General features: G+C 38.0%; 1 protein-coding gene across 2 annotated transcripts in view; it reads left to right on the top strand.

The window, feature by feature from the left end:
* The window catches only part of USP34 (ubiquitin specific peptidase 34), a 133,325-nt gene that overhangs the window by 734 nt on the left and 120,459 nt on the right, over positions 1-12,132 (top strand). The window lies entirely within an intron of this gene.

Below are 12,132 nucleotides of genomic sequence, written 5' to 3'. Positions count from 1 at the left end.
ATGGTGAGGGGGCACTTATGATAAGGGGATACTCCTCGGGGGATGCAGGTGAAGAAGGGAGGTGGGTGAAGTTAACTTGATTCTCCTCCTCCGTGTTCCATTAAATTTAATCCTCCCACTCACCAGCCGTAACCAAGGCCTACTTGTTCTTATGGTGGAGATGAGCTTGTAGGCGAGGCCTGAACTACTACTTTGCTGTGTTTGTAGCAGGGAATGAGTAAAACTCTAGTTGCAACATCCTCCTCTCTTCTGCTGCCTACTCCGCAGGACTGGGTAGCTTCTCTTCTCTTTGGATAGGGATAGATGTAGGGATGCAAATAGGAAGGTCTAAAACTACACTAACCCTTGCTATTTTGCGGGGGGGGGGGCGGGGGGAATGGTGAATTAGGGGGTAGAAGTGTATTTCTTGTTCTGTTTCAGTTGTGAATTTTTTCTCTTTGTTTTTTTCCATACTTTATAAAATTCACGAGTTGCACAACTTGTGTTTGGGGGAAAGGGGCATTAATTCTTCCTGTTGTTTACATATCCATACAGATAGTTTCAGGCAGGTAGCAGTGTTGGTCTGTAGTAGAAAGTAGAAAACAAAATTTGGGTCCAGTAGCACCTTAAAGACCAACTGAAACAGTTTTTATTTTGTCTCAGTTCTCAAGCTCACCTGGTCTGCTTTGGGGCTCTTTTGTCTCCTGTGTTGTGATGTTTGGTGTAAACAAACTTCTCTTCTTTTATGCTCAGTAAACAATTCCTTTACACTGTTGGTTAGAAGTGAAATAAGCAGTTGTAATTCTGTGCAGAGTTTCTTTGGAGTAAATTCTCTTGAATTGAGAGAGAGTTGGTTCCTTGTAAACCTGTATAACATTCAAGCTGCATACCTTAATCAGTGTAAAGGATTTGTTCCAAAATCTATTTTGTATTACATTACTGTAAATATTAAATGACTAGCGTACACAGTTTTTAAAGAATATTTTATATATTTAGTATATATGCACACATATGTATGTATGTGTACTTTCTCTGTTTAGTCATGCATGGGGGGAGGGGAAACTGTCAACTCTAAGTGCCTGTTTGTGAAAGAAGACTCTGTAAATAAAATCTATTGTTAAGTTGAAGCCCTTGAAGAAGGAATCAATCACAAACAACTGATAAACTTAAATTAATAAATTTTAAACTTATAGGCAAGCTACTTTCCTGCCAGATTTGATACTTTGTGTAATTATCTTGTTGTTAGTGGTATACCATGTACTGATTATTTTGAGTCTTATGCCCATTTCTGATACATGAAACTAATCATAATAATGGTGACTGTCTGTATTCATGAGTAAGTCTTGCTGAGGTCATAGAAATTTACTACTATATGCGTTTAAGATTGAAGTCTTGTAGGATTGGCTCTGCAGATTATAAGCAGTGATGTAATCACCTTTGTAAATTGATTATATTTTTCATTTGCTTTGGCTGATATGGCTCTAACCTGGGGAGGAAATCATGTATGGTGTGCTGGCCTGAGCATTGCAAATTGTCTGGGATGAATATAGATTGATTGGTAAGAATTCCACAGTGAGAATGCTTTACTGAATTTGCAGGAATCCTTGTTTTAGCAGTATTTTTGAAATAACTTAGTCAATAGTGTTCATAAAGTGTTTTTATACTCACAGTATTCAAATGTAGTAGGAAGTCAAGCTAATCTATCCTATTTGGACAGTCTTGTCTCATTAATTTTAAGGTAAATAATTTACACCATCATCTTTTCAAGAAAAGTGTGGAAGGGAAAAGATAGAATACTTGAATTTAGGAAATAATGTTGGCTGAGTAACTTGTTGGCTTTACATTTTTATTACCTCCCTTTTTGCTATTATTCTTAAATCATGGAGTGAGACATAAACACATGCTTGAGCAGCTTTGGAGTGGTTTGTGACTCATTTAGAAATGTGTGTTGTCTATGTGCTCATACACTTTTCAGAACATGCAGTATATTGCCCCAAGAATTGCATCAATGTAGTAACTGATACTGAGATCCAATGGAGTAACTTTTATTTATAAGATCTTTAAAAATGTCATGGAATCTACATCTTTTTGTCTGTGAGTCCTCTGGATGATCTCTGTGTCACAGTTTATATTTGTAATTTGTTTTTCTTTAAATTGTTACATTTTGAGTCTCCCTTTAAAAAATGCTACCGGGGCACCAAGTCTCTCCTATATGTTGCCTGCAAAACTGAGTGGAGCATACACTAAATGGGAATCAGGGAACAAAAAATGCTGTTCCTTTTCCTCCACCCCCTATGAAATGATATGTTACTCAGGTGTGGAAAGGCATTTCAAGTTTTTATCTGGCTGAGTAGTGTGTATTACAAAAGTTGAGAGTTACAAGGAAAGGGGATTTTTTTTGTGCACCAGAAGCATTCAGGCCAGTTATATAACTTTATTAATTTCTTTGAGCAGTTAAAGAACTTTTGATCATTTGGTTATTTTATTCTGCTTGAAATACCATCTCATGCCTTAAGAAAATAAAGCTAGTAAAGAATGAGGTCATGATTAAAATTTGTGAGTCAGAGATTGCCAGCAGTTCTGTATTCTGCCTACTGAGCATTTGGGATTGCCTCTGAATGGTACTTAAACTACTAGAGCTGTGTCTTGAAAGAGATTCAGAAACTAAACTAAAGTTCATTGTCACTGAACATTATTAAGCAACGATAGTATAAACTAAACATAGTATGCACAATTGTGCACATTTTGTAGTTGTCTTTGGAACACAGCTATGTTTGTGTTTGATAGCAAATGTATTCATGGCTTTAGTTTTGAAAATGAAGTTACATGCAGTAACTGGAAGGAAATAACACATAAGATGAAATAGAATATAAAAAGAATGATGGTTGTGAGAGAACTCGAAGGTGAGGGTTTCACATAAGGGGGGAGGCTTTTGTCAAGAACTAGTGATTTGGCATCCTCCTCCAAAGCCTTTCCCCAAATTTGCTCCTTCTGTCTATACTACATGCTGACTGGAGCATTGTTTCCTGCCCTACTAAGAGAATGGGCAACTTGTACCAGAGTGGAAGGTATGGAAAGTAAAACAGAAGTCCAGTGGCACCTTAAGACTAACAACGTTTATTCCCGCATGAGCTTTTGAGAGTCAGATCTCAGTTCCAGAGTTAGGAGAGAGTTTTCTGCTTTATGTGAAGAAAGATTCATCTCCTATTTATTTGCATCAAGAAAAATGTTTTATATAAGCAGTGTTAATACACATCTGTCTCTTGAGGTTATTTGAGGATATTGCCTTCTAAAATGTTAGCGCAGCTTTAACTTTTAAGAACAGGAATGGCTAACAGCCTAGAGTGTTGTGTTGAAGGAAGTTGTGTGGGAGTATCTTAGAATTCTTTGTGGTTCTTCTTCCTATAGTTAGAACCTCTGTGGTGGACTAACAGTGCAATCCTAAACATAGCTACTCCAGTATAAGCCCATTCACTTCATTGGGCTTAGACTAGAGTAACTCGGTTTAGGATTGCACTTTAAGGCACTTCGCAAGGACAAAAATGAGGTCCTATTTTTGTGAATAATGTTGGAATTCCTGTTTGTCCATATAGCAATGTCATTATACATAGAGCTTTACAGAATAACAAAGTCAGATATCTACATTGAGTAGCTTACAGTCTGAAATGCAGCTGATGAAGTGAGCTGTGATTTACGAAACCTTATTCTGGGATAAATTTTGGTAGTCTAAGGTGCCCCTGGGCTCCTGTTTTAATTTATGATAAATTCAATTTATTTAGAGAACTCCCTTTCGTTTCTGCTTGCTTTTTCCTCAGAGCAAGTAAAACAGGAGTTAGATTACTTAGGAAAGGGCACTTATTTAACTGAAGTAGTTTTTCATATATGAAAATGCATATATGCTAATAGTCTGAGTGATGTTCAGGAATGATCTGCAGAATACAAAAGAATGAATTTCTTATATCCTTAAATCTTAATCTATCTTAGATTTATCTTTAATAATCATGCAGACTACATACAGTCTTGCAGCTCCTATATGAATATCAAGCAAGTGATAGGTGTTTGTTTTTAATATTTTTTGAATCCCTTTCCCAATAATAGGTTCAGCAGGAGCAGTCCGCAGACATAGAACTTTCTTAGAGGACCAGATCTTTTGACAGAAGACAGCAATGTAGGGTACAGGAAGCTTTCAGTGGGAAATGTTCTGTGGCTGTATTTCTCCATGGGAAATTGTCTGCATCTCATCTCTGCTTCCTTTGAAGAGGAAGGAGAATGATATAGCGAGTTGCTTCTTACAGGTAGGACTAATGTTGCCAACTGGCCTGAAGAGAGACACTTCCTTTCTCTTCGAGAGAAGCGTAATAAGATGTTATTTACCAGGTTATATTATTTGCTACCATACTACAAAAAGCTTCAGCTTCCCAGTTCCACACATTAAGTCTCTTTTAAAGGGATAGGATGTTTTTCTCCAGGCTAGCTGGCAGCCCTGGGTAGGACTACCTTGTTAAAAGGAGTGTTGTTGGTCTAGGTTTGAGCCAGCCTGAATTGAAACTAGTAAGTAGTGTAAGTATTTCTGCTGGCAGTGAAACCAAAAGGTTTTCTCCCATGTAGATCAAGTGAAGAGTGGGGTCATAACATACAAAACTCACGCAGTACTAAAATGGTTAAACAATGATTCTCCTTATGTTTATCACTTTTTAAAAACATGAGGACAGTTCAACCTTTACATTCTGAGTTACAGCTCAGAATGTTCCAATTACAATGACCGAGTGTAGCTTTGAATTTGGTTGAATAAAATATTGAAACCACACTTTACATTTTCTTTCTTGGTCAAATACTTCAGTACAACTCTTTTTGGTACTGGAAACACTTTTCAGATATTTATAATGACTACAACTGTACTCATATACCGTTCTTCCAGACAGTTTAGTTACCCACTCAGAGCAATGAACAAAGTCAGTTTTGTTATTATCCCCACAATACAGCTGGGGAGCTGGGGCTGAGAGGAATTGCTTACTCAAGGCCACCTGCTGAACTCATGTCAGTACTGGGATTTGAACCAGCAGAATGCTGATTCACAGTCTAACCACTGTCCTACAGCAGTATATAACATTTACACAGCATTTACGGCATATAACATTTACACAGAATAATTAAAGTTTTGTTTACTAAGTACATGCTTGTTTTTATTAAATTTTCCAGCAATCCCCATCACTGGTAGGTTAACTGGCTTGCATTCTTTGGGTTTAATATTTTGTTGTGAAATGTGGAGGCACTGTCTCCAGTTGCATCTATATTAGAACAATTGTGAAAAGGTAACATCAGAACAGTATATGCAAACTGTTTCAGAGAGAAGTGTACTCTGCATCTCACAGCGATATCCAAAGCAGAGTTAAACCTTCTAAACCCATTGAAGTCAACAGGCTTAGAGGGGAGTAATTCTGCTTAGGGTGGAACTGCCAGTTTGTTACTTGGGTGCATCTTCTTTGAAATAGGTTTGTATGTTGTATTCCCAACATATTTGAAACAGAGGATTTAAGTACCACAGTGAATGCAGTTTTTACAGTGCATATTAACTGAATCATCATCGTAATAACATTTGATTTATATATCGCCCTTCAGGACTACTTAACGTCCACTCAGAGCAGTTTACAAAGTATGTTGTTATTATCCCCACAACAATCACCCTGTGAAGTGGGTGGAGCTGAGAGAGCTCTGGAAGAACTGTGACTAACCCAAGGTCACCCAGCTGGCTTCAAGTGGAGGAGTGGGGAATCAAACCCCATTCTCCAGATTACAATTCTGCGCTCATAACTACTACACTGAACTGGTTCTCATCATGTAACCCGAAACCGGGTGGTTTACTTGCTTCAGTTTTGCTCCATTTAGCTGCCATTTCTTTACTTTAGGAGATCTGTGGAGAGTTTTATATTTTGTACTAAACTGTGTAGAGCTATGTCATACTTTTAGATTTGAACAGCTCCTCATTACACAATATGTATACTGTCAATTATAATTGTACCAAAGTGTGTTAGCTGTGTATTTTGCAGGCAGAAATTATGATTTCCACACATGCATACCTGTAGTAAATAATCTTTTCTGTGCCTGAGCATTACAGTCTTGAAAGTAAGTTCTGAAGTATGAAAGTTAACACATTACAAAGTTATAGTAGTCTTATAAAAAGCTGCTATTCTAGTTTCCTGTGCTGAGCTTTCAGTCCTTGTGCAGTTTCTTGGGAGCTATTCCCACTAACTTCATCTGGCCTTCTGAATAAACCTGCTAGAACAGGATAGCACAAACAACCTCCAGATGATCAAGCCAGTAAAAAAGTTGGGAGTCTGTCTCCTCCAGGATAGGTTACATTTTAATTTAGATGTGTATGAGTAGGCTGGCTTGAAACTTTTTTATCATCTTGTTTGCAAAACGGCAGTAGATTGTAGTATACTTGTATAGGCATAGAAAATTAAGGATCTGCTTCAGTGAGTACTTTCACAAGATTACATTTTTTTTGTTCATGGTCAGTTGTTAACACCTCTTGTGTTGTAATATTATAATTGCTAACACAGATTAGCATCCATAGTCAACTCAAAAGTACTTAAAGAATGGGAAAAAAAACTCATTTTTGAATAAGATCAAATCAGACAGGAACTAACAAGTGCCCCCTCCCCGGCCTTCTTCACTCCCTTGAGCTTTTTGTCTTTGCCTCTCCCAGTAGCTGCTGCAGTCTTTCCCTTTTATTTTTTTCCCATTCATCCACTTATCCTTTTCTATGTCTCCTCTTGGCATCCTCTGCCCCCTCCCTCCTCCATGTTCAGTTTTACGTTTCTTGTTCCTACACCCTCCAGTTTTATCTTCACTCCCAGCTTCTACCGTTTTTGTCTGCACCCCCCCCCCCCCGGCAGACTGATACTACCTGAGTTTTGGACTCTTTGGCAAGGTTGGTTACAGGTTAGCTAGCACTCCCAAAATGGCCACTGAGATCTCAAAAAGCACTCTCATGAGATTTCAGCAATGCACTTTTCTTAAATCTATTTAAAAATTCCCTCTAATTTTTCTTAAGCAGACAGTGCTTCTATGATAGTTGGGATTTTCTAACCTGGGGTTGTTATTTTCTTGTTCTACTTTTACATTTTGCATTTTTCTGCAAACCCCTGGGTCTTCCAAGCCTGTAGAAAAATTTCCTGTGTCTATCTGTGGCTCCTTTGTGTGAATTTTTATCCACATTTTGTGCCTGGTTCAGAATTAGATACGATTTCCCAAATCTAGTTAAGTTTCACCTGGAGTCTCTCCTTAAAGTCTTTCATTGAAATATAGTAACTTTGAGTTCCAATACTAAATTGTTGTGATTGTATTCCCTAAACTGCAGCAGTACTTGAAAAAGTTGTGTCAATTCTGGAGATCCTGTAGTTTCATTTATAGATATAGATGGTATTCTTCATGCACAGTATACGTTAATGTGGAGGGAGTTGGGCTGAATCATAGATGTTACACTTTTATGATGCTGTTTTTGTTGTTTTTGGATTTATTCATGTTGGGTGTTGCTGACACCTGCTCTGTCAAAACACGGAGAGGAGATATTTCATTTCATTCTTTACTAATTGAACCCCAGCAATCTCCTGAAGCAGACATACTGTCATGTATGCAAGCATCCATGCCATTGTTGTGTTCTGCATTGTTGTGTTCTGCAAGCATCCATGTCATTGTTGTGTTCTGCATGCAAGCATCCATGCCATTGTTGTGTTCTGCATTTTATACTGAGAGTGATATAAGCATCCATGCCATTATTGTGTTCAGCATCTTACACTGCATCTTAAACTCATACTGATATAATGCCAAAGTTAAATACTGCATCTTACGCATTTTGTATAAGTCACCTGAGGGTGTCTAGACCACTAATACTAATTTCCAGAGGAGCAGGTGGCCTCTTCGTTATCTCTAGGAAACATGCGCTTTCACTTGTAAGTGTCCTTGGACCGGAGTTGCAGCTGTGTCTGAAATGTATCTTTTCACAGGAGGGAATGATTCCACTCTGTACTTTGTCTAGACTAAACTACTTTGTTCCCATGTAACTTGTTGGGTTTTCACGCCTGAATGCAAACAGGCCAGGGGGAGGGAGAACGTCTCTATAATTAGTAGTCCTATTGTTTGAATAATCACTTCTGCTAACTTCTACCTATGAGTGCACACCTGAACTGAATAGATCTCTAAATAAAGTTTCTTCAACCAATGCACCTGCCTGCTTGCTGTGAGGGGCTTGGGGATCTAACTGCTAGGGACTGACACCTACAAAAAGTGGTGGAAGGAGTGACTGGAAGAAGAAAAGGTTGCTTCCACATCTGATTCTCCTGGGGATAGCTGTTCATCTGTTTAAACAACCACAAGTGTGGCTAATTGTGTCCCTGGTCTACTGCAATTATAACTTTCCTTTCATCAGGGAAGAATCTTAGGGATGCAAAGCTACTTTTCAGTGTTTTTATCTTGCGTAGTTTGTGACTGGGTATCTATTTCAGAGTGAATTAGGTCTTAACAGATCTTTTTATCAGTCTGTTAAATGAACTCTCAGAGTGACATTTGTGTGCAGGGTACCTTGTTTGAAATTTGGCTGGGTTGTTGTCATTCAAATTTAATTACAATTGATTGTGTTAGTCTTCAAATACTTCCTAAGAATTAACTCATAACATTCCAAAAATCCCTTTACCACTATACATTTTCTCTGTAGTTACTTAAGTTTCTTTAAAATGTTTTATGTTTGAGATTTGTATTTTGCTAGTGTAGCTTCAAAAACATCCAGATCAGATTACAGAAATACATAAAAACTAGTAAAGCAACAGTTATATAAATATTCAGTAGAAATACTACAGCAGCAAATGGTAGTATTGGAAGATCATTGCTCTCATACTACAAATGCAAACAAATCTGAGCATCACTGTTTGTGTTAACTGTCTTGCGTAACTAGTGATTGGCTTCTGTACCTTTCTTGATTAGTTTTTTGTATTGCATGATTCATTTTATGGCCCCTTGACTCCTCTTATTTCTTGGTAGTGTTCCCTAGCTATAGGTAGCTAGTGGTTTGTCTCTGTATTTTTCTTGATTGCATTTTGCCATTTACATCCAGTATTTGGCCCTGCTTTTTCTTTAATACCTCCTATATTAAAATGTCTGCCTTTTGAGGATCCACTTGTTACAATGGAAGAAGTAGGCGTTAGTCCATGCTGGAATAAAATGTTATACTTTAAGGTATTTGCAGATGGTTTTATATGTGCTGGTCGCAGACTGTAATAATAAACCTGAACCTGAGTACTTTAAGGTGCAACAAGACTTATAATATTAGAAGGAAAAAAGACAAATATATACGATTGTGGAGAAAATATAATACACACATAAAACAGAATACAACAAAAACATAGGCAAGAAAACACATGTGAGTCCAATTGCATTCGTATTACAAGGAGTTCTATAAGAAATCACATTTATAGTATTAACAAAGTTAAAACAGCTACATTTTTGAATAAAATTTTACTGCTCTGTCTGGAAAAGATTGTCTCCTAAGGTTAGCAAAGTGTGTATGTAGAGTCCCCAGTCTGTAGTTTGTAAAGTCTTAAAATGTAATACAGGATGGTGTTACAGACCCACAGCATGTTGCTGGGTTCAAAACAAATTTTAAGACACTCAGAACTACTGCAAGACCGAGAATAAACCCTGGTTCTTTTAAAACAGATTAATAATTTTAGGTGATGTACTACCTTGTAGTTAGTAAAAGCCATCATGGTTTATATTATTAGGGATTAGAGGTTCCAGTTGAAGACCATCTCCTTCCACTTGGAGAATCCCTTTCTTTGAAAGCTAAATATGGTATTTTCCCAAACTGTCAAAGATTGTAGGCAGCAGTGTTTGGTCCATATAATATTCTTTTTGATTTTATTAACAGTTAGGACCGACCAAAGTATCTTAAAACAGTGCTCCTGAATCTTCAAACACTTAGGCAGGTGATTATTCCACTTCCTCCTCTTTTTACCTACTCAGGATCACAGCCAATGAAGCGGTTGTTGCAGTATTGCTCCATGTCACATCATTGTGTAGAATCTCTCAGCTATGCAAGCAACTTGGCCTGGATCATCATATGGCTTGTCTTCTGTCCTGGCCTATGGTCTGTCCATCCATATGTCATTCTCTGTGGCCGTTCTCATAACTCATCCTCCTACTCTGACTTCTGTCTCTCAGACAAGCAGTGGCTTCTTTTTTTAAAAGGAAATTTATTTAAAATAGTTCTGCTGCCTTTTTGCTCAGCTCAGGGCCCCCAGGGTATGTCCCTACTTTGTGGAGGTTTATAAGAAGAAGCTAGATGGTTATCTGACAGCAGTATTGATTCTGTGATGCAATATGAATTTAGGCAGATTAGGAGAGGGAGGGCAGGAAGGGATGAGCTGGTGCTAGGCTCTCATGGCCCTTTCTTATATGCCCAGAGTAGTGCCAATCACCACTTTGGGGTCAGGAAGGAATTTTTTTCCAGGCCAGATTGACAGGGATCCTGGAGGATTTTTGCCTTCCTCTGGGAATTGAGCAGTGGTCATTGGCGGAGGCAGAGGTAGTTGTGAATTTCCTGCATTTGTGCAGGGGGTTGGATTAGATGACTCTTGAGGTCCATTCCAGCTCTTTGTTTCTACGTTTTCACACCAGTAATTGTCATGGTCTGCTGTTGATGAATGCTCCAGTCTTTTTTTACCATACTTTAGGCCCATTCTCCCATTCATTCTTGTGCATAACCATTTATTCATATTATTCACACTTATTCATGTACCTTGACTGGTTCGCACTGTCTGTTCTAAGTTGACTACAGTAGTTCTGTTGCCTTCCTTCTTAACTTCCCATCCGTCTTTGCTGATTTTTTTTGTAGACCTTGAGTTGGAATGTTCACAAAATATTCCATAACAAAGTCAGCTGATGTAAAGAGGCTCGTTTCAGTCAACTGAAGCTAAAATGCTTGCAGCCAGTGGTGTGGATCCAACCTTAGGGTGGAGGAATTTTCTTCAGCCTAAGGTGCCTGCTCAAGTAGCTTGATCCCTTAAACTGGAGGAAAACTTCATAGTCCGCAGTGGAGTGATAGAATCCATGCCAATAACTATTGAGTTTCAAAAACAGCCTACATTCTTCTTTTCCTTGGGGGTGGGGGGTGGGGGGACAAATCCTTGTGCTTTAATTTGGTACACTTTGCATTTGATACCTTATTTGCCTCTGTAACTGTGTCCTAGCCAGTTATAAAAAGCTAGTTTTCATTTGCTTTAATCATGTTATTTATAGTCCATCTTTCTCACTAGGACTCAAGGAGAATTACTCAGAGTAGGTCAATACAATTAATAGAATGGGACAGAGTAAAGCAATACAATACAATAAGGTTTGGATTTTAGAAATTTGGAACCAACCAGACTTCTGGAAATAAATGTATTTGATACAGGCATTTGAAAGTGGATGTGTAGCTGATGGCAGTCCCCATTTCTGAGAAGACCTGTAATTAATATTTCTTCAGCATTCAAAGTAGATAATATTTTCTTGAACCACCTAGGTCAACTTTTAGGGAAGATCCATTTACCTAAAGCTTTTCCAGTGGTGCCTTTTCCAGCTTTACCTTATATGTTAAAAAAAGTCACAGTTCCTTAGCTTGGTATGCTACTTAACATCTTACCTGTAACAGGATATTGTTTGTTTTGAGAAGTTTTGGGTTGTCTTCTGAGAATGCAGACAGGGTGGCAGCACAGACCTCTCTAAATCACTTCCTTGTTCATTCCTTCTTTTTGACTTTACAGCTAACTAGGAGAAGCTGCCTTGTCTAGTGATATATACCTGGTTTTTAATTATACCTGTTTTCCCCCTTAATCATATATTTCAAATAGTTGGGACATAAAATTAGCATGATGAGATGTGTTGTGGAGAGGGGCTCTCAGATGCTTCGCTAATGAGTTAAGGACCATAGACTTGTTACCTTACATACCACTATGTTGTTACCACATACCACTTGTTAGCACGTACCACCTTAAATATGTGCTTCTGTGAGCTACTTGTGCTTCATGTGGTTTAATGTCAACTCTAGAATTGCTTATGTTCTGTTTCAACATTTCTTCAACTCTTTATTGGATTCTTACTAATGCTGTGTTTTTGTAA

The sequence above is a fragment of the Eublepharis macularius genome, chromosome 1, assembly GCF_028583425.1.
Source record: "Eublepharis macularius isolate TG4126 chromosome 1, MPM_Emac_v1.0, whole genome shotgun sequence".
NCBI classification, from domain to species: Eukaryota; Metazoa; Chordata; class Lepidosauria; order Squamata; family Eublepharidae; genus Eublepharis; species Eublepharis macularius.
The sequence above is the reverse complement of the archived record's forward strand: the minus strand, read 5'-3'. Positions and strand labels throughout refer to the sequence as shown.